The sequence below is a fragment of the Aedes aegypti genome, chromosome 2 (genome assembly GCF_002204515.2).
Source record: "Aedes aegypti strain LVP_AGWG chromosome 2, AaegL5.0 Primary Assembly, whole genome shotgun sequence".
In the NCBI taxonomy this organism is placed as follows: domain Eukaryota; kingdom Metazoa; phylum Arthropoda; class Insecta; order Diptera; family Culicidae; genus Aedes; species Aedes aegypti.
The window spans coordinates 426,948,922-426,972,261 of NC_035108.1; the positions used below are offsets into that span (position 1 = coordinate 426,948,922).

At 41.2% G+C, this 23,340-nt stretch overlaps 1 protein-coding gene across 14 annotated transcripts in view; it reads right to left on the minus strand.

The window, feature by feature from the left end:
• The window catches only part of LOC5573206 (protein abrupt), a 216,402-nt gene that overhangs the window by 180,012 nt on the left and 13,050 nt on the right, over window positions 1-23,340 (minus strand). For 12 of the 14 annotated variants that reach the window (XM_021847602.1, XM_021847597.1, XM_021847598.1 and 9 more), the window contains exon 2: window positions 15,013-15,347. The exons of 1 other annotated variant lie outside the window; for it this stretch is intronic. The gene's annotated coding sequence lies outside the window, so the exon portion shown is untranslated. Of the gene's footprint in view, window positions 1-15,012; window positions 15,348-15,626; window positions 15,816-23,340 lie in introns of those variants that run through there. One more of the 14 variants, XM_021847600.1, reaches the window with a different exon arrangement.

Consider the following 23,340-nt stretch of genomic DNA (forward strand, 5'->3'; position numbering starts at 1 on the left):
GAATCGTTTGTTTGCAACCGTTTGTACAGGAAAGGGAGCGTGCGGAGAAGCAGAGCGCCGCCCCAGTGGAGAACGAACGTTTAATTAGTATTCAATGTACAGTTTACCTCGTGTACCCGGAGATGCGAGACAGATAGTGTGCGCGAGCGGGAGAGGAGAAAAGAGCGCGAGCTTCGCGCAGTATTTGTTCTTCCAATGCCTTTACTAATCAATTAATCACGACAATGAACTGTAGCTGTACTCTCATGTAGGAGATACGTACGTAAATATCGACAAGCTCACGTGTTCCAGTCATTGTCATTTACTTATGGGACATCGGAAAGAGTTTGCAAAACGCTCCCTGCCGGACAATTTGCGCAATTAATCGGAACAAATTCCAAACGTCAGTTTGACAGGTGCGGTCAAACCGGAGCAGGTCGCACGGATTTAATTGAGGGGCCAACCGAATCCATTTATCGAAGCAGGCCGAACCGACACAGTTTCTGCGCCCATGCCAAGTCGTTATTAAACTCAAGGTTGATTATTTTGAGAGGCGGATTGGTCTTTGTCCCCGCCGTCTGTTTGTTGAGGATACAAATTTTGCACTTTTGCGGTAATCGGCTTCTCAGGCGCCCAAAACAACAAGAAAACGTGTTGTCGGACTTAGTTCATAATTAGACCAGTTCCGCACTAGTTTAGGTGCGGGCTGAGCCGGCGTTTGTCGTCGTGGAGCCATTATGTAATATTATAGTAATCGATGACAAGATGTACGCTCTGCGGGAAGTCCAGCTTCCGTCGTCCGGGTGAATCACTCGGCGTACAATCGCACATACACATATATGAGAACCTCACGCGCTCAGCGGGATAGTCGGCAACCCGGTCGGGCGAAAACAATTCCAATAGGGTAACGACTGTTTATTTTTTTCTTAAACGCTAACAGTTGGCGCCAGCGGCAAAAAGTACAGACAACAACTTTTAGAACATTCAGTTTCTTTCACTGGCCGCCGAGCGACGACACTGTTGTTTGTATTCCTTCCACTGATCGCGCTACGCTGGATTCTCAAATTTCTCAAACTTTCAACACAAGCGCACGGAAGAATGGTAGTCGGAGAACTGTCAAAACGTATGGAAAATAATAAAAAACGTAAATTACTTGCAATTAGGGAACTGGATCAAAAAAGTAGTGATTAGAAATCAAGTGTAATGTGAATACATAACTTTTTGTGTTCAGTTCATCTTCCGTGGTGCTTTCTTTGCTTCAGGATTTCGTTTTTACTACCACTGAAAAAGAGCCATCTATTGCCTTTTCAGTTTTGAATATCGCCCTATTAATCTCAAGTACATGCATACAAGTTTGTCTTGTCGGAAATGGTAATGGCTGTGATGGCAAAAGTGGCACATTATCAGCAAGCCGAGCAATTGGCAATGACAGATGAAGCTAATAGTAGGCTTAGGAGCGAGCTTTTGGGCTGTGAGGTTCTGTTCTTGTGAGAAATTAAGCATAGCCAATTTTGGAAATTGTCATAAAGATATTGGTAGAAAATTCGGATTCATTGAATAGTAGCGGCAAAGACGAAATAAAGGCCTCCATGTCCCTTGCAGTTGTTCAAAATTTAATGGCACATAAGGTAATAGCACATACACGGAGAAAATGAAGTACTCAAAAGTGAGTTCATTCCACTCAATTCCGAGGGTTCGTGCGTTAACCTAATTTTGAGTTGATGGGGTAGAAGTTGTTTTCATTTGCAGCCATGCGAAAAAATACCTACAGGCTAAGTTCTTTTCACTCAATCGGCAGATCAAATAACTCAACTTCTAGTACTGTGCCACTTACTCAAATTTGAGGTAACGCACTAAGGTTCGGTTTTTGGGTTGTTTTGCTCTTCGCTCTCAGACAACAATAGAAGGAGCGAATGAAATAGGGAGAGAAAAATAACTCAAAAGTAAGTTAAAAAATACTCAAATATGGGTTTTCCGTTTTCTCCGTGTAGGTAATAGAATAATGTGAAAAGTGTACTGCGATCTGTCAAACTTGGGTAGCTTGGGGACCAATTTTGAGTTAACACAATAAAGGGCGATTTCACCGGTGGTCCATTTTTTGATCCAAATTTGTGCCGAAGATAAACCTGTCAAAATTAAATAGACCAAACCGCACGCGCAAGAACCGGTTGTTGTATTTTTTTCCGATCCATTTCGAATGTGATCGACAAAAACAAACAAATAGTGGGAAAAATCAGCATAATTCTTGAGTTTATTGCAAGAAACAACTCCGAATAAGTACCCGGATGAACTTCGTAGGAATTTCTGGAGGAATTCCGAAGGAATTCGCGGTGGAGCTTTGAAGCAATTTCCGGCGAAGCTCCGAAGAAATTCTTGGTGGAGCTCCAGAGACTTTTCAGGAAGAGCTGCTGACAAATTCCTGGTGGACATCCAGGGGATCTTTGGAGGAATTGCTGGTGGAACTGCGAAGGAGTTCCTGGAGGAACTCCCAGATCAACCCTGGAGTATTTCCCGAAGGAAATCTGAAGGAATTCTTAGAGAAACTCCTGGATGAATCCCAAAAGAATTTTTGGAGAAACTCCCGAAAAAATGCTGGAAGAATCGTGAAGAAAATCTGAAGGAATTATCTGAAGGTGGAGCTCCGAAGGACTTCCCGGAGGATCTATGAAGGAGTTCCTGGAGGACCTCCAAAGGGATGCCTGGAAATACTCCGAAGGATTTGTTGGATGAACCGAGAAACAGATTTTTTTAGGAACTTCGGAAAAATTCCTATAGCAACTGTGGAGGAATTCCCGAAGAAACTCTGGAGAAATTTTTGGAGGAACTTCGAAAGAATTCCTGGAGGATCCAAGCAGGAAATCCAAAAAAAATTCAGGCAACAGTTTTGAAATTATCCTTGGTGTAATTTCTCCAAAAGAAGTTCTGGGGAAATTCTGAAAAAAAAAACCAAGAGGAACTTCGGATGATTCGCTGAGGGAACTTCGGAGCGATTATTAGAGAAGCTCTGGAGGCGTTACTGTAGGAACTCCAGGGTAATAGTTGAGCAACTCCGGAGATACTATGGAGGAAATCCGAAATAATTCTCAGTGAACTCCAAAGGAACTCTGGAAGAACTTCGCAGCAATTCCAGATGAACCTCCGGAAGAACTTCCTAGGGATGGCTGGATGAAACCATTTCTGGAAGAAAGGAATCCCAGGAGGAAATCCCCGGAGGAATTGCTAATGAAAATTCCCTGAGGAATTACTGAAGAAAATCTCCAGAGGGGTTCTTGGGGGACATCCTCGGAGGAATTCTTTGAATTATCTGGAGGAAATCACCTGAGCAATTTCTGGAGGAAATCCCCGGAACAATTCCCGGAGGAAAGCTCCCAAATAATTTCTGGACGAAATCCCGAGAGAAATTTCTGGAAAAAAAATCCCCGAAGCAGTTTTTGGGGGATATTTCCGGAGGAATCCTTGAAATTCTCGAAGGAATCCCTAAAGGAAATTCCCGGGGAAATTCCTGTTGCAAATCCCCATAGAAATTTTCTGGAGGAAATCGCTGGATGAATTCTATGAAAAAAATCCTAGGAGAAATTTGTAATGAAATCGGGAAAAAAATGAAAAAAAAAAAAATTGGAAATCTGGACACCATCCCCCGAGAAATTCATGTACGAAGTCCCCATAGGAATTCATGGGGGAAATCCTCAAAGTAATTCTTGGAAAAAAAAAATCTCCGGAGGAATTTATGCAGCAAATCCCCGAAGGAGTTCTTGGGGGATATATTTGGAGGAATCCTTAAAATTCCTTTAATTTTTGGAGGTATTTCTGGAGGAAAATTCCGGAGGAATACCTGGAGGAAACTCTTAGAGGGAATCTCCGGAGAAATTTCTAGAAGAAATCCCCGAGAGAATTTCTGGACGAAATCCCCAAGGAAATTCCTGGACAAAATCTCCAGAGAAATTCCTGGATGAAGTCCCCGCAGGAATACATGGGCGAAATCCTCAAAATAATTCTTGGGAAAAAATAAAAATCTCTGGAGGAACTACTGGAGCAAATCTCCGAAGGAGTTCTTGGTGGATATCTCTGGAGGAATCCTTGAAATTTCTTGAATTTTTGGAAGTATTTCTGGAGGAAAATCCCGGAGGAATTCCTGGAAGAAATTCTTAGAGGGAATCTCCGGAGAAATTTCTAGAAGAAATCCCCGAGAGAATTTCTGGACGAAATCCCCAAGGAAATTCCTGAACAAAATCTTCAGAGAAATTCCTGGATGAAGTCCCCGCAGGAATACATGGGCGAAATCCTCAAAATAATTCTTGGGAAAAAATAAAAATCTCTGGAGGAACTACTGGAGCAAATCTCCGAAGGAGTTCTTGGTGGATATCTCTGGAGGAATCCTTGAAATTTCTTGAATTTTTGGAAGTATTTCTGGAGGAAAATCCCGGAGGAATTCCTGGAAGAAATTCTTAGAGGGAATCTCCGGAGAAATTTCTAGAAGAAATCTCCGAGAGAATTTCTGGACGAAATCCCCATGGAAATTCCTGGACAAAATCTTCAGAGAAATTCCTTGACGAAGTCCCCGCAGGAATACATGGGCGAAATCCTCAAAATAATTCTTGGGAAAAAATAAAAATCTCTGGAGGAACTACTGGAGCAAATCTCCGAAGGAGTTCTTGGTGGATATCTCTGGAGGAATCCTTGAAATTTCTTGAATTTTTGGAAGTATTTCTGGAGGAAAATCCCGGAGGAATTCCTGGAAGAAATTCTTAGAGGGAATCTCCGGAGAAATTTCTAGAAGAAATCCCCGAGAGAATTTCTGGACGAAATCCCCAAGGAAATTCCTGGACAAAATCTTCAGAGAAATTCCTGGACGAAATCCCCAAGGAAATTCCTGGACAAAATCTTCAGAGAAATTCCTGGACGAAGTCCCCGCAGGAATTCATGGGCGAAATCCTCAAAGTAATTCTTGGGAAAAAATAAAAATCTCTGGAGGAATTTCTGGAGCAAATCTCCGAAGGAGTTCTTGGTGGATGTCTCTGGAGGAATCCTTGAAATTTCTTGAATTTTCGGAAGTATTTCTGGAGGAAAATCCCGGAGAAATTCCTGGAAGAAACTCTTAGAGGAAATCTCCGGAGAAACTTCTAGAAGAAATCTCCGGCGAAATTCCACGTTCAAATTCCAGAGAACATCCTGGAGCAAATCTCCGGATGAATTCCTAATGCAAATTCCAAAGAAAATCTCCATATGAATTCTCGGAGGAAATCTCCGGTAGAATTCCTGGACAAAATCTCCACAGGAATTGCTTTTGAACATGCTATGAGAAGTTGCAGGACGAATTCTTGACGGGAAATCCTCGGAGGAAGTCTTGGGAATAATCTCCGAAGGAATTTTTGTAGAAAATCCCCGGTGGGCATCTCCAGAGAAACTACTGGACGAACGAAATTCCTGAATGAATTCCTTGAGAAAATCCCCGGAGAAGTTCTTGGGGGATATCCCCGGATGAATCCTTGAAATAACCGGAGGAATCCCTTTAGGAAATCTGGTGCAAAGCCCCACAGAAATTTCCGGAGAAAATCTCCGGATAAATTCTTTGAAAAAATCTCCGAAGGAATTCATCGAGAAAACCCACGGAGGAATTTTTTAATGAATTTCTGGATGAAATCTCCAGAAGAATTCTTGGAAAACCCCGAAGAGTTCCTGAAAAAAAAACTCCTGAGGAGTTCTTGGGGGAAAATTTTGCAGAAATGCTTGGAAAAAACTCCGTAGGAATGCCTAGGGCAAATTTCCTGCAGAAATTCCTGGGGTAAATCCCTAGAAAAATCGTAGAGGAATTCCCCGGATGAATTCCTGGAGGAAATCCCCGGAGAAATAGCTGGTGCAAATCTCCAGAGAAATTCCTGGAGGAAAATCCCGGATAAATTCTCTGAAAATATTCTCGAAGGAATTTCTGGAGAAAATGCCTAGAGGAAGTTCATAATGAAATCCTCGGAAGAACCCCTGGTGGAAATTGCCTCCTGGATGAAATCCCCGGAGGAATAAATTTGTGATGGAAATACCTGTAGGGTTTTCGGGAGGGATTTCTGGAGGAAATCCTCGGAGCGATTCCTGAAGCAAATCCCAGGATGAATTCCTAAAAGAAATCCCCGGAGAAAATCCAAGGAGGAATTCCTGGTGGAAATCCTGTGAGACACATCGGAGAAACTTCGGTTGAATTCCGGGAAGAGCTTCTGAAAATTTCTGTAGGAGGACTTCGTTGAGGAATCTTCAGATTTATTCACGTAGAAATTCGTGGTCGAATCTGTTCGGTTTTGGGTTGTTTTGCTCTTCGCTCTCTGACAACAATAGAAGGAGTGAGTGAAACAGAGAGAGAAAAATAACATCATATTAAAAATTCTCAATTATGGGTTTTTTTTTTGTTTTCTCTGTGCAAGTGAAATGAAATTACCAAAGACGAAATGAAGACGCAGTAGTCGAACAAACATATTAAAAAATTTGTTGATTCAGCATTGTTTTTTCATAAAGGCTTATCTGCATTCATCGATTTCTCGTCATCTTTGCCCTCTTTGCGTTATTGCAGAAAACTGATTCTCTTTGCGTAACATATGTTTGTGCTGTGAAATGAAGAATGACTATATCTTGCTTCATTAACAAGAAATATTACAGATTTATCTAATTTAGCGTAAGAGAGGATCGATGAAAAGAAATCGCTCATGTCGGTTAGGCCCTATTGAAGTACATAGACACTGGTTGTATTTTTAAGTTTGAATTCTAGATCTAAATTTGTAAAACTGGATATCACATCAATATAAGTCATTTTCAAGATTCCGATTAAAAGTTTTTTGAAAAAGTTTGCATGATAAATCAGTTCCATAATCAACAACTCGCATCTGGCAACCCTATCTCACCATATCATCAACGAACAATATCGCGAATGAAATTACAATTATCCATAATTTAGCGTTGCCAACAATCGTCGTCTCGGTAGTTATGTCTGGGGGTCGTCATCAAATAGCGTAAATAGCGCACAGAGCGCCACGTGTTTGACAAAACACAGAAAAGAGGGTCGCCGTCGCACGCGAAAATCGAAAGCCCAAAGTCATTCAGTGCAAGCAACCTCCATCACAACAAACCATTCCTTTCTCCTGCCGGCATTTCGTCCCATTCTTTTCCGAATCCGGCACGCCACGATGGGCTGTAAAATGTGATAATGCTTCATGTATATTGCGTGCATGTCTACCAAAGTAACGTACGTGCGTAAAAGTACCGCGAAGAGACCACCGGCAAAACCTGGAAGGTATTTTAGTGCGGGTGGATACCCGGTAAAAACGTGTTGTTCAGTGATTCAGAACTTTGACACTTTTGATCATGTTTGACGTTCACTTCGCCGACAAATTTCCACTGGGTTTCTACTTTTTAACACTGGGGTTGTACCAAAGACAAATTAAAGACCCCCATGTCCCTTGCAGTTGCTCAAAATTTTATGGCTCATAAGGTAATCTAGAATGCCGTTCAAAGTGTACTGCGGTCTGTCAAACTTGGGTACCTTTTGCACTACCGAGGGACCAAATGCAGTACTAGAAGTGGTACCCAATCTGAGTCCGAGTGTGACGGACCTGGTTGTACCTATCTCTGATATTTTTGAAGGGACACGGAAAACAAAATACACCCAAAATCTGAGTTAAATCCAAAGGGAGTGACAATATCTCAAAAGCCGGAGAGAATTGTTTTCTGGACTTAAATTAACGAAAAACAATTAAAAAATCATGTAAACATGTTGAACGGTTTTCCATTAAAATTCAATAACAAACATAACACTCGTTTTATGGTATTGTTACAATTAAATCTATTGTATTTCAATAATATTTTTTATCAGGGTTTCGACACAAACGGCCACAACATTCGGAGGAGTGAGAGAAAAGTAAAATATTTACTTTCATGAGAAAATTCTTGGCGGCGTGCGTCCCCACCTTCCGACGCGGCCGTCGTCGGTGATTGAATTTTTCGCAACGCGAATTGGCGGCACAAAACAAAACCGCACTGACTGACTGACTGTATGATAAGCGTCGTGCCACAGGCTTGCTGAGATTGTCAAACGAATTCAGAGTTGGCCCTACGCGACAAACCTCACCCAGAAGCGAGAGCCACGGTGTGTGGTGTGTGATTGAAATAAACGCGACACGTTTGACAGCTGATCGCTTCATCGGGCAGCACGTAGCGCAGCGGCGCAGAGATAGGCTTTTCCCGTGACAATCAGCTGTAATAAAATTTGTGATTTTACTGCTTACAGACGCGACTTTGCGTATTGCCGAGAAGCGCACGATAAGGGTTCCCCGTCTCTCACTGATGACAGTTGCAATTGTTCCGCGACGGAGACGTACGAGGGGTCTGCTGCTTGCGCTTTCCCAATATGGTGGCCGTCGAAGCGTCACCGTGGCATTGTTATTATCGCCTTCGCTGATTTGGCGTGGAACGATCGCTGAGACACACTCGCAACTCAGCGACTGATAAAAAGGAAGTAATAAAACTTTATTAATTACATTTTACGACATATTAATTATTTTCCATACAAACACACACGGAGCACTTGTCGTTCTTTTTTTGTCGTCAACGTTGTCGTCGTTCGTCGATGCTGGCGCGCATTGTCACCGTCTTGTAACTGCAAAGGCAGGAACGGGTGAACGTTTCGCGGTCTGCTGGAAGGCTGCCAGCTATTCCGAACTGAAGCGTGCTCCATTTTGACGGCTTCATTATACTCCGAAAATCGCTCCTACATGTGCACGGGGAAGGCGATTGATGTTTGCTCTTAACCGCGCTTGATAGTTTCTTGTTTCGAACAATTGTGCTAATGAAACTTTAAGTTAATTATAGGGCCCTAACAGTCACATTTTTCCGTTCATTTTATCTGAATCGAACGAACGATAATTTCGGACGGCACAAAGCAAAGCACTGCGCCCGTACTGAGCAAGTAGGCATGGTGGAGAGTCTAATTGAGAGGGCAAACATAACCTCAACTGTGTGTATCTTGGGCTGCTGTGAAGTGCAGGCAGGTAAGGCCCGGTAGCAATAACGCCCAATACAATGCCCGCGAATGGTTTAAAGGCTGTCACTTTGGGCACAGATAAACGGACGTCACACATTGATTTTTTTTTCTGGTTTCACAATAGAATTCTAACGTCCTGTCCCAATTTTAGCACCAAACGCTTAAGTTTAGGCCAGAAACACTTGTTTACTCAATTTTTAAATGTTTTACGTTAGTTTAAATCCAAAAAGCATTTTTTTTAGTTTTTTTGAATTTTGTCAAACTCTTTGGTTTTAATTCTAATTTTGGGTGTATTTTGTTTTCCGTGTCCCTTCCGAAATGTCAGATAGGAACAACCCCAATGTTAAAAAGTAGAACCCCTGTGGCGTTTTTGAAGATTAAATGAACGTCAAACATGATCAAAATTGAATGTGATATAGCCGTTATTTGAGCGAAAAAATATATCAAAATAGTAGCCAAAACATGCTCTATAGTCCTAAAAGTATTAAATTTTAGGACCCTATTGTAAAAAACGCGATTTATATATTAGGTGTTCTAGTTCTCGCAATAATTATATTGATCGCGATTTGTTCCAAGTGATACGTCTGAATGTCTTTGCATTTTGGTTCGTGTGTTTTTCATTTATTCCATTGTTGTCATTTTTAATTATAGTAATATTATTTCCTGCAAAGTCATCGTCTAGATCGGAACTGATCAGGAACGTACTGTGCTTTGGAATCTTGGAATGCTTAGTTGTCGGGTGGTGAGATACCGAACAATTTGGATAAGTTATTGGAGCTAGATCACCATAATTAGGGAGATTGTCGAGAGAATGGAAATGGAATCGAACAACAGTGATTTAGTGTTATAACTGCGACACAAAACCACAGCTAGAACAAATATCAATGCTAAAGATGCTGATTATCCGAAAGCTAGATGGCGGTAGAGCGCAAACGTCAAACTCTAACAAAAGCTATACAAGCGCCACGAGTGAGCAGATGCCCAACTACTAAATATTAGAATTCAGCATTATCTTCTTGAAGAATGAAATTAATTCGAGTTCTATTTCTGTTTGTCTGAAACACCATTGTAACGCTGAATTTGGATTTTATTTGGGCTTATTCTGTAATCTGAGCTGAGACACAATCCCGAAGATGGCTGCCACGATAACCACTTTGTTTTCAAATGTCACTTTTGAAAGACACATGTTTTATGATTAAGAAGAATAACAAAACTTCGTCGCAAAAACAGCGTTGCTTAAAGTATTGGTATTTTTTCAAGCGGGTACATGATGGTAATAGTTCATTTCAAGATAAAAATCTCTGCAGCGGATTGACTGGACTAACTATTCTACAGCAAACTAATGTCAGAATAATGAAAACGATTTGACGAGCATTAAATTTTTTTCAAAATAGTCATTTTTTTTATTTCTCAAATAAATTCTGAAGATTTCTTGAGTAATATTCTTCTTCTTCTTCTTTCTGGCGTTACGTCTCCACTGGGACAGAACCTGCTTCTCAGCCTAGTGTTCTTATGAGCACTTCCACAGTTATTAACTGAGAGCTTACTATGCCAATGACCATTTTTACATGCGTATATCGTGTGGCAGGTACGAAGATACTCTATGCCCTGGGAAGTCGAGAAAATTTCCAACCCGAAAAGATCCTCGACTGGTGGGATTCGAACCCACGACCCTCAGCTTGGTCTTGCTGAATAGCTGCGCGTTTACCGTCACGGCTATCTGGCCCCTTGAGAAATATCTTTTATTTGAATAATTTGTACATTTGTCAACTCTGACTTTAATGCTTATCCTTTGACAGATAAGCGTATTTCGACTATCTCTTTCATCCAGTCTCCACTTCTTCACTGACAACCATAAATTTTTCAAATCTACTTTTGACTGTCTTCATTAGAAAGTTTACCCAGAGAATCACAAGAATTTTTATCATTTTCAGAACATTTGTGTACGGTTTTCATTTGCAAATGTGACGCTAGTCATACTCCAAGAAATCCTACAAAGCTTTATCCAGGGTTCGTTTTGTATTTTTCCTATATTTTTCCATCAATTTATCTACTAGGATGTCCTCAACGTTAACGAAGCTAGGAGATTGTTGCAGGAGAAGTTTTATCAGAAATAACTTAAAAATTTCCTTCATACATACTTTTTTGTTTTTTTCTTCTTTTTTATATTTTTTTACAACAATTTCAGAAAAATTTCCATGAAAATTATCTAATCATTTGAAAAGAAAAAAAAATCCTGGATAAATAGCAAGCACGATTTCAACATAAGCTGCTTGAAGGATTCTTGGGAAAACTATTAGAAAAATCGCTGAGGGACGCTTTTGAGGAATCTTTGAAGTAAGCATAAGCATTGGTGACCGTACAATTCGTGGTTGCTACTCCGTGATTGACCGAAATAATCAAAATTGCATAGAGCATTAAGGGCTTTTTCACCTGCGGTTCAATTTTTCGGTTCAAATTTGTGCCAAAAATTGACCTGTCAAGATTGAATAGATGAGTTTAATTAGACCAAACCGTACTTGCATGCACCGGTTGTTGTTGTTGTTATCTAAAGGTGGGGTCCGCAGGGCTTCCCGGAGGAACTCTGAAGTAATTCGTGGAGGACCTCCAAAGGAATTCCTGGAAGAGCTCTGAAGGATTTTTTGGTGGAACTGCAGACTCCGGAATTCCTACAAAAATCCTAGAGGAACTTCAGATGATTCGGTGAGGGAACTCCGAAGCGTTTATCAGAGGAGCTCCGGTAGCGTTCCTGTAGGAACTCCAAAGTAATTGCTTGAGCAACTCCGGAGAAATTATGGAGGGAATCCGAAGGAATTCTAGGTGAAGATCCAAAGGAACTACCGAGCAATTGCTGAATCAATTCCAGAGGAATTGCTCTAAGAACTCCGGAAGAATTTATGGAAGAACTTTGGAGCAATTCCCGGTGGACCACCGGAGGAACTTGCGAGGAATTGTTGGAAGAACTCCAGAGCAATTTCAGGACGAAAAGAATTCCCGGAGAAACTCCGGAGGGATTTCAGGTGGAAATCCCCCGATGAATTGCTATTGGCAATCCCCTGAGGAATTCCTGGAGAAAATCTTCGGAGGAGTTCTTGGGGGACATCCCCAGAGGAACACTTGAAAAAAAAATAAATAAAATAAAAAAGAACCTCTGGAATCAATCGCGCCAGACGAGTTTTTGAAGAATTTCTCGACGGAAACCCCGGAAGAATTTCTGGAAGAAATGAACGGAGCAATTTCTGGAGAAAAGCTCCCGAATAATTTCTGAACGAAACCCCAAGAGGAATTTTAGGAGAAAATTCCCAGATGAGTTCTTGGGGTACATCTCTGGAGGAATCCTAGGAATTCCCGGAGGAATCCTAGAATTTTCCGGAGGAATACCTGGAGGAAATTTCCGGAGAAATTCCTGGAGTAAATCTCCGGAGAAATTCCTGTTGCATTTCTCCAGAGAAATTTCTAGAGGAAATCTCTGGATGGATTCTCTGAAAAAATCCCCGCAAGTTTTTTAATGAATTCTCTGGAGGAAATCCCCGAAAAAAATTCTGGACGAAATCGTCAGAGGAACTGCTAGATACCCGCAGGGATTCTTGGGGGAAATTCTCAAAGTGAGCAAATCTCCCGAAGAATTTTTGGGAGTAATCGACGGAGATATTTTTGGCGGAAAGCCCCAGAATAATTTCTGGAGAAAATCCCCGGGGGAGTTCTTGGGGGATATCTCCGGAAGAATAATTGAAATCCCGGAAGGATTCTAGGAAAAAAAGTAGTTATTGGGGAATATCCTCGGGGGAATACTTGGAGTACCCACAGGAATTCCTGGAGGAAATTCTCGGAGAAATTCCAGGTGCATTTTCCAGAGAAATTCCTGAAGGAAATCTCTGGATGATATCTTTGCAGAACTAAATCCCCGCAGGAATTGCTTTTGGAAATCCTCAGAGAAATTTCTGGAGAAAATCCCCGGGGGGAATCATTGAAATCCTCGGAGAAAATCTCCGGAGAAACTCCTGGAGGAAATCTCTGAATGAATTCTCTGAAAAAATCTCCGGAGGAATTTTTGGACGAAATCCACACAGAAATTCCTGGAGAAAACATCAGCAGGAGTTCTTGCGGGATATCCTGGAATCCTTGAAATTCCCGAAAGGTTCGCTTTAGGAAATCTGGTGAAAATTCCAAGAGAAATTTCTGAAGGAAATCTCCGGATAAATTCTCTGAAAAAATCCAGAAAAAATTCCAGAGGAATTCGCAAAATCCCCCCGAAAAATACCTGAATAAAATCCCCAGAGGAGTGCTTGGGGGAAATCCCCGGAGAAATTCTTGGAAAAACTCTCCGGAAAAATTTCTGGGTGTAAATCCCCGGAGGAATTGTTAGAAAAAACTCTCCGGAAAAATTTCTGGATATAATCCCCGGAGAAACTCCTAGAGCAAATTTTCAGAAGGAATTCCTAGGGTAAATGCCTGGAAGAATTCCTGGAGGAATTCTCCAGAGGAATTCCTGGATAAAATCCCGAGAAGAATTCCTGGACGAAATCCCCGGAGAAATAGCTAGTGCAAATCCCCAGAAAAAATCCTACAGGTAATTCACGGCCAAATTATGTGAAAATATTCCCGGAGCAATTTGTAGAGGAAATGCCTGGAGGAATCGTCTTCCGGTGTCTCTGCAGAAGTTCGAATATGGTGGCTCCAACATTACACAGAACATTATCTTGGGTTTGCTTTTTCTTTTCTAACAATTATTCCTGCACTGAATATACAGAATCTTCCTGAATTTCTCGAAGGTTCCCGAAGATCTTTTAATGACCCTTGCCGAACTTCTCTGCAGCAAATACATCTCAAGTAATTTCATCGGGGATTAGTTTTAAATTTTCTTTGCAATTCCCTGGAAGAATTCCTGGAGAAATGACTCGAACGATTTTTGGATAAACTACTTAGAAATTATACAGGAATCTGTACGTACATTTCGAGAAATGAATGTAAGCATTTTTGAAGTATGCCTTGGAAGAATGTATGGAGCAACTTGTAGATGTAGCCTTAGAAAAAACGGCATCATAGCGTCCGCGGCTGCAAAGAATGACATGCTTAAGGTATCTGGTTTCGATTGCCGTCAGTCCAGGATCCTTTCAAGATGAAAATTTCATCGACTTACCTGGACTTAGGGTATCATCGTGCCTGCCACACGATACACGAATGCAAATATATTCTCAAGCAACCAATGGCTTGCTAATTCGCCTTGCGTGCTAATATAGTGTTATTATACAGCTGATATGCTATATATTAGCCGTATAATAGCCCTATAAGGCCAAAAAGGTGAATTAGCGGGCTAGTGGTTACTTGGGTTTGCTGTGGATTTCCGGTTTTCAGTCTTTACAGATCATAAACGGATTTCCGTTCCACATCTGACGTTTCGGTCACATATATTGTACCTTTTTCGAAGGATAAACGACAATTGCTCCGTTCACTCGTTTCAATTACAGTCAACTCTCGATATCGAGTTAGAGAACCATAGTAAAAGTTGGCTTTCATGGCTAGCTCGATGGTCCCTTGGATCGCATTTGCACTGGTTTTGTGTTCTATAACTCGATACTTCCCAAACTCGATGGATGGCATTTAGATAAAGAATAGATTTCATTACACAAAGATTATATACGAATGAATTCAATGTAGCTTTATAGAAGTACTCAATCAGATGATTACCTCAACTTCAAAAAGGTAAACAGAACAAACAACAATTTCACCGTCCAATGTCAGCAATCGGTCTACAAACAGAACGGCGTGCGCCACCCGAATACAGTCAATACACAAATGTTAACAGTGTACACACACGCTAAATAGAAAACAATAAAATAACCCCCCGGTTCTTCTCTTGCTGACATCTACATCGCAGCACGGCGCACTGCACCCAGAGCGGAGTGCCGTGGCGAGTTGTCAAATTTGAACCGAGCAAACAGCCAAGAATCAATACAAATACAATAACAAACAAATAAAAAGAACGGGATAAAACACGAACTGGGAGCACTTACCGATAAACTCAAGCAGGAAAATTGTGACACGGCTTCGCCGTTCTGCTCTGCCACCGCCGCCTTCGATGCTTCGGCTGCTGCTTCACAAACTCCTATTGGAAAATGTAACACTGTCGTCGCCAACTTTGATTTGGTTTTTCTCTGTTCAAAAGTCACACTGGGAAAAATTCCACTTTCTTTTGCTGCTTCTGTCACTGGTTGTTGTTGTTGAAATTGTTGCACTGCACTAAATCATATCCTCCGTTTTCGCGTTACGATGCGGTTCAATGTTCTCCACACGCAAATAGCACACTCCTTTTTGTTAACTGACTGCTCGCCGGGAAAAAGATGGGATCCTGTCGGGAAGGAAAATGGTCTTGCTATTAACGGGTGCGTCCCAAACTCTCCGAGCTGCCGAAAATGAACGGCATTTAGGTGGGTCATAAAACTATCGCACATAGTTGTTATTGTTTTATTGATTTTTCTTCCCCCTCGGAACGGGAGAAGAAACGTCAGACGCGCGGGTTCTCTCCTAATCGGTTAGCTCCCCCTCGCCTCAGATTCCCCCCTTTTATGTTCTGGTGGGAGAATGTGGGGCGAAAAGGGTTCGGAAGTGGGGGCACTTTTACAAGTACTTGAACACTCTCACTAACTCGGCACGGTGCCGAATTGCCCTCGTCTCGTTGTGTCCGTGTCGTTGTTATCGCTTCGTCATCACTACTCCGGCCAGTCAGTTAGCACAGATGTCGCCACCGTCGGCCCCCTGGAGGGGGGAGCTAGAGGGCACTAGTGCCATTAATCGGCCGCCAGAGCGGGACGACCGAATCGGAATCAAAGTAACCCGGTCCTGGTTAGTCGGTGTAACAACACTATCTATACACTCATGAATTACAGTGGCAAGTACTTTTCGGCACACTCTCGACGATGATGATGATTGTGTAGTACCGACGAAAAGGCCAGTGCTGTTTGGTTGTTGGTAGTAGCAATTCAGGCGCAAATACAGCGTTTTATGAGTGTAGTGGTGGTGCCTTCCCAAGTGATGGGTTCTCTGGGTGCGAGCTCCCGAAAAACGTCCGGTTGTGGAGTAAGTGGTAATTTCATTTATTGCCGAGAAATAGTGCGGTTAGATTGGGCAGAAGTGTGCTGAGGGGTGACACGGTGAGGGGAGTGCAGGTTCATTAAACAAATTTAGCAAATTTAGCATTAACTCTAGAATATCATTGACTTAACTCAACCAGCGGCTGTGAGATTTAAAAACAATAGGGTTCTAAGACCTCAGTGTTTGTACCGAACGCTTAAGCTTATATCAGAAAAAAACATTTTTATCCAGTTATCTGAAGTGCGATACTGTTTTTACTCATTAAACAAACAAAAAACATTTCGATTGTTTCTTAACCCCTAGATTTAAACTTAAATTTTGGGTTGATAATCTTTTTCGTGTACCTTTCGAAATGTCAAATACACTGAGGCAAAAATCTATATAAATAATAATGGAATGGTGTTTGTTTGTCGAAATGGCTCGAGAACGGGCTATCGGTTTTTAAAAATTATTCCATAGTTATGTTCCTGAAGTGTTCCGACGTGTTTGTGTATATTAAAAGCAAAGGATATTTAACGGGAAAGTTTTTCAACAGTCTACTTGATGGCAAGACGATGTAGGCCGGGACCACTAGTACTTAATAAATTTCTTGAGAAATAATTATTATTTGACGATACAACGGTTATTGTTGAAGTTTGAAAGTTTCACTTATGATTTTGGTGAAAAAATCCATTACTGAAATTCTTGAGTTATTCATGATTTCAATTAATGCTGAAAACTTGACATTTTTAGATAACATGTGATTAGAATTCACTTAACTTCCACCCAACTTCTAAAGCGGAGCAGTTCTTCTAGCGATTGCTATGTAAATTATTTCAAATAATGATTTATAAAAAAAATCATATAGCTCGCTTATGAAACTCATGAGCATCTCATTTGCAAAATTGGTAAGCATCAAATTTAATCATGATTTCACTGTTGTGAATTATGAAAACCTGAGCATTTTTGGCTCAGTTATAAAACCGTTAGGCGAGTTACCAAAATTTAAAATTTAGCCATGCGATTTGTAACGTTGAAATGAATGTCTCTTCTAAACTACGTACTGCGATCAAAGAAAATAGATTTCCTCGATCATTTCAGACGGAAAATGTCGTGTTATTGAAGAAAAACAGATTTTATTTTTAGACTTTTAGACGCTATCAGCCCGGAATATCAACATTCAGGAAATGCTCTTCCAGGGAATTCTATAGGAACGTCTAGATGTTTTTGTAAAAGGAGTTCCGTCAGAAACTATTGGAGGGATTCCTGAAAGATTTCCTGTGATAATCTATGGAGATATTTTTTGAGAAATTCCTAGGATAATCCGTGAAAGAATGTTTAGGAAGAATCCCTGCGTAAGTAGCAGGAAATCTCTGGAAGAAATTACTCAAGTCACTAAAATATATGAACAAAATTACTGGAGCTACATTAAGAGGAACTCCTGGACGAATTTCTTCAGAAATTCTGAGAAAAATCTTGATTAAGTTCCAATTAGATTTCCTTTTATAATTCTTTAGGGAGGGTAAACCGATGCCCCCGAGAGGCTTAAGCAATTCCTCTGAGAGGGCAAATCAATTCCCCCGAGAGGACAAATCAATTCCTTCGAGAAGCTGAAGCAATCCCTCTGAGAGGGCTCCCAAGAGGGTAAATCGATTCCCCCGATAGGATAAAACAATTCCCCCGAGAGGGTAAATCAATTCTTCCGAGAGGCTAAAGCAATTCCTCTGAGAGGGCAAATCAATTCCCCCGAGAGGGTAAATTGATTCTACCAGAAATTAAGGAACCAAAAATAGTTCATCCAGAAATTATTCCAGGGAATTCTACAAGAACGTCTAGATGTTTTTGTGAAAGGAGTTCCGTCTGAAAATCTTGAAGGGATTCCTGAAAGATTTCCTGTGATAATCTATGGAGTTAGGTTTTGAGCATTTCCTAGGTTAATCCGTGAACGAATGTTTAGGAAGAATCCCTGCGAAAATTACTGGAAATCTCTGTAAGAAATTACTCGAGTCACTAAAACCTATGGACGTAATTAATGGAGTAACATTAAGAGGAACTTCTGGGCGAATTTCTTCAGGAATTACGGGAAAAATCTTGGTTAAGTTTTCATTAGATTTCCTGTAATAATTCTGTGGGGAGGGTAAATCGGTTCCCCAGAGAAGTTAAATCAATCCCCCCGAGAGGCTAAAATGATTCCTCTGAGAGGGTCAATCAGTTCCCCCGAGAGGGTAAATCAATTCTTCCGAGATGGTAAATCAATGCCCCCGAGAGGCTAAAGCAATTCCTCTGAGAGGAGAAATCAATTCTCTCGAGAGAGTAATTCAATTCCCACTACAGGGCAAACCAATTCTCCCGAGAGGGTAAATCAATTCCTCAGAGAGGGCAAATCAATTTCTCCGAGTGGGGAAAATACATTTCTCCGAGAGGCTAAAGCAATCCCTCTGAGAGGGCAAATCAATTCTCCCGAGAGGATAAATGGATTCCCCTGAGAGAGTTAATCAATTCTCCCGTGGGGGCAAATCGATTCCCCCGATAGGGTAAAGCAATTCCCCCGAGAGGGCAAATCAATTCCCCCGGGAGGCTAAAGCAATTCTCCCAAGAGGGCAAATCGATTCCCCCGATTGGGTAAAAAAAAATTCCCCCGAGAAGCCAAATCAATCCCTCTGAGTGAGCAATTCGTTTTCCCCGATAGGGTAAAGCAAGTCCTTCGAGAAAGTAAATCAATTCCCCCGAGAGGGTAAATCAATTGGCCCGAGAGGGCAAATTTATTCCCCCGAGAGGGCAAATAAATTCTTCCGAGAGGGTGAATCAATTCCCCCGTTTACCCTCAATTGAGGAGTGAGGAATGATGAGTAAGAAATGAGAAATGAGTGATGAGGAATGATGAGTGAGGAATGAGGATTGCGGAATGCGGAATAAGGAGAGAGGTGTGAAGAGTTAGGAGTAAGGAATGACGAGTGAGGAATGAAGAGCGAGGAATGAGGAGTAAGGAATGAGGAACTTTTGAAGGAACCCCTGATAAAAAGTTGGAAGATATTTTGTACAAATCGGTCTTCTTGAGGAAATCTTGTAGGATTTATTTAAATTCTCATAATGATTTGCTGGGAGAACCTTTTGTGGGTTTTTATGTTTTTTTTGCAGAAAAATCGTCGGAATCTTTGCAAGTTCTTTTAAAATAACAACTGATGAAATTGATAATCGATATTTGCTGTAAGAATCCTTGGATAATTTCCCTGTGGAAATCCATTCACCATCATCGTTATGTATCATTAGAGTAACGAAACCGGTTAACAACATTTGTTTCAGATCATATTTTCAAGCTGTCGAACAACGGGGTATTTTTTTCTGAAATACTTCATTACATGATCCAAACTCTCAATCTTAATAAAGAAACCGTAAGGCTTTTTATTCTTGCATTGAATTTTCGATTAATTTTATAGCCAATATTAGTGTTGTGAAGTGAAGAGCTGACTGGAATAGGGTTCTAAAATTTGTTTTGAAATCTTGGTTTTATTCAATGTTGTATTGTTGAATGAAACCATTTCATTTTCAACATTGACACGTTTGATCATCTTTGACGTTCATTTCGTCGACGAAAACCTACTGGGATTGTGCTTTTAGACGTTGAGATTGTTCCTATCTGACATTTTGGAAGGTACACGGAAAATATAATTTACCCAAAATCTGAGGTAAAATCCAGGGGTGTGACATAAGCTTAAAAAAAAAATAATTTGACCTAAACCAGTACAAAACGTTAGAAAATTGTTTAAACGTGTATTTCTGACGTAAACTCTATTGTTTGAAATAAATGGAGAAAAGGCTTTAGGAATTTATTGAACTCATACTCACATTAGAGATGTTCAATAACGAGCATCTCTCCACCATCGATGCAGCTGCTATTCCTTTTTCGTTCCAACAAAACGATCAAAAATCTCGCGTAACTTTTCAAAGGGACGTATATAACATTGAGAGGCTCTTTTTTTATCAATAACTGAGCCAAATAAATCCCTTCTGTTGCGTCTTTTGCATGGACGCTAGCGAAGGGCAATGTCTTCTGATATATAGTGAAAAACTTCCAAATGCTTCAGTATTTCACTGTTATAATCGAAAGATAGCAAGATAGGAGAGAATGTAGACAATTTATTGGCTTAATGGAATTACAAACCTATTACAGAACCTTACATGTAACTTGTGTTAAACATGGAATCTACAAAATCTTCGTAGACTTTTAAGAAATTCTAGATTTCTATGAAACCGGCCAACTTCGCACGCCTCTGTCCGGAACCATCCAAAAGAATGACTTTGCACCTCATCCTACCCATCATTTAACCAAGCGCACATAATTGTGTGTAAGTGCACTAGTGTGCGTCTCGTAAGATGATGAATTTTCCGAGGAAAATGGAAAGGAAACAAGGCAAACTATTCCCTTCGTCTCCAATCCTCCCTACTTTGCCACCTCTCACCACAGCACTAGAACAACACAAAGGTGCACTCACCGCAGTCAGTTTTGATAATACCGACGACCGACCGACGAATCGTCGTCGTCATCCCGATCCCTGAGAGTAATAACCGATGATGCCGCCGCCACCATCAAGCGATGAGAAGGGGGCTGCTTTGCGGCTGGCATACCTTGAGGGGCGCGCGCTCGGCAAATTGGGCTCTCGCGAGCTCCTTCGCTGGCGGATTCGCTCTCGCATTGCAGCATGCCGCGGCCACGTGGTTCGCCTGTATGGGTGCATCTTCGGCGTTAATTGCCGACCACCAGGACCGATGAGTGCTCTAATTACTCATACAGCCTTACGGAGCCGTCCTAAGGCTGGACAATTGTCAGGGTCGTCAGGGAAAGGGGAAAATTGGTGGACTGTTTTGATGGAACAATTGGGATACGATTTTTCGGCGGTGATTCTACGTGATCGGGCACTGCAGATGGAAGGGGTAATGGAATTAATTAGTTCCAGACAGGACCAAATTTTCTTGAACCATCATCATTCAAGGCTGTCAACGTGCTCGGTTCGGGCTGAGTCATCCATCTGGGTGGACAGCCGCGCTAAATGGCTTTCTAATCGAATTAAAATCACTGCAATTTCTTTTCTCGAATATGGTTCCAAGACTCCGTTTAACCGACAGTTACGTAATCTTCAATTGAATTAAAGCTCCTTCCCGAGTTTCCGCCAGCCGCCTTTGCAATAATGAGTATGCCGAGGCCGCGACCGGATTCGATCGCCCTCATTGTGCTCCCGAAGAGTAGTGGGCGATTTGTGAAAGAATAAATCAAGAATTGAAAGTTATAATTTTCTTTCGAATTTATTTTCCGTGTAAAGCAGTGCTGCCAGTCAACCAGAAGCTGTGTCAACAACAAATTGATCCATCAGTAAACATAGCACTAAATCAAAGTAACCAAAAAGCACTTCAGTGCGCCCTGCGTGCTAATATAGTGCTATCATAGAGCAAGTATGCCGTAGAATGACCCTATAAGTCCACAAAAAAGCGAATAAGCAAGTGATTACTTTGGAATGGTGCCCAATACTGCAGCTTTATCGTTCAAAGCCAAGTATAGAATGGTTGCACAATTTCTCTTCCTTCGATTAATTCAATTAAACTCAATTACCGTTTCCCCGCGCTGCCCGCTGAAGGAGAGGACAATACAGAACCGACTATACAGTGTACAGTACTGTCCGACTGGTCGCGCTCGCGAATATTGAACTATGGCCAAGAACCAACAACAATCGTTACTTACTGACTGCACATGCAGTTGTCTGTTTGACTGACGGTGTGCCTCTTTGCCAGGAGGCAGGCCAAGTCAATAATTCCATTAGTAATTAATTCAATCAATTGAATTTAATCGCAATGGCCGCGCATCTGGACTGTCCAGCCGAAGAAGAGGGTGCGTCCTTTTTGGGCGGGGAAGGCTTCATCAAAGACTCCAACCTGGAAGGCGAAGTCGCTACATTTTCCCACGAAGACGATGAATTATGCAAAATCCGTAATCGATTCACAAGACGTTTGTTTTATCGGTTTTCTTGGGAAACGTGTATGGGCCCATAACGCGAAGTAGCCAAAGTTGAGTGTTTAATTGCTGGGAAATGGACGTGGCCAGTCAACAAAAATAAAAGACGGCAGCCGTTCGGAACGGGACCGTTGACGGATGTCACCGACTTGCAGTCATTGATAGTTGTTATGCTGTCAAAACTGTCAACTCCGGAGGGTAGCAATTAGGAGTGGGCGATGACATTCGGAGAATTGGAATGTATACATCAAAGGTAAGAAGGACTGTAATTGGCTTCCGGGAAATTGAGTTATTCAAGTGAGTTAGAAATATTTATAGCATGAATGGTACTTTAAAATATTAATTCAATCGGAATCCAATGTTTGAAGATGACAAAATTTGTACTATTTTCGACAGATTTGTTCTCGTCATCATTGGGAGTACACATTCAAATCATTTCAAATTCAAATCGGAACCATTTTTGTGTTAATAGTCCGATATTTTCATATAATAACAGACAAAAAGATGTATCAGCAAGAACAATAATCAATTCAAAACATAGTCACACGAACATTTACGGCTAATGCTGTATTTGGCCAATCAAGAACTAGGTGGCGGTAGTACGCAAACGTCAAACTCGAGTAAAAGGGTGCGAATGAACCGTTAGGAGACTACCAAAATTTAGAATTGAACGCTATTTGGCTGTACGATGAAAATACTTCGAGTGTTACATCTGTTTATCTGAGCTTTTGTTATGAGTTTTCATTTATCTATATAACCATTATCAAACTCATCTCAGAACTGAAAATTGACCTTGGATTATATGAGAAACTAGTGTTCCAGTCAAACTTCGTCTTGCTGTTGAGAAACGCCATGAAACGTCTCATAAGAAACAATAGTTCCGTACACCATCGTTTTTCCTACTTGCCCGGCAAATATCCTGTGTTGTTTACACACACAAACACGACGGAGCACTTCAGGAACATAAACTACGAAAGAATTTTTGAAATCCGATCCGTGACATACAAACACCATTTCTTTTTTCTTTATAAGATAAGATAGAAGATGATGAATCAAATCAAGATAAACCATTTTACAATCTGCAATCGTGTTGGGATATCGTATCCTTAGGGGTGTGGACTCGAACATTTTGGTCATTCTATAGATAAATATATTTGAACATGATATTTTCCACAAGTGCAAGCCGTTGTTCGTTTGTTTGTCTCACTGGAAACTATTTTCTAGGCGCACACTTGACATAATTCACACGTAGCTTCTGCAGTTTGAT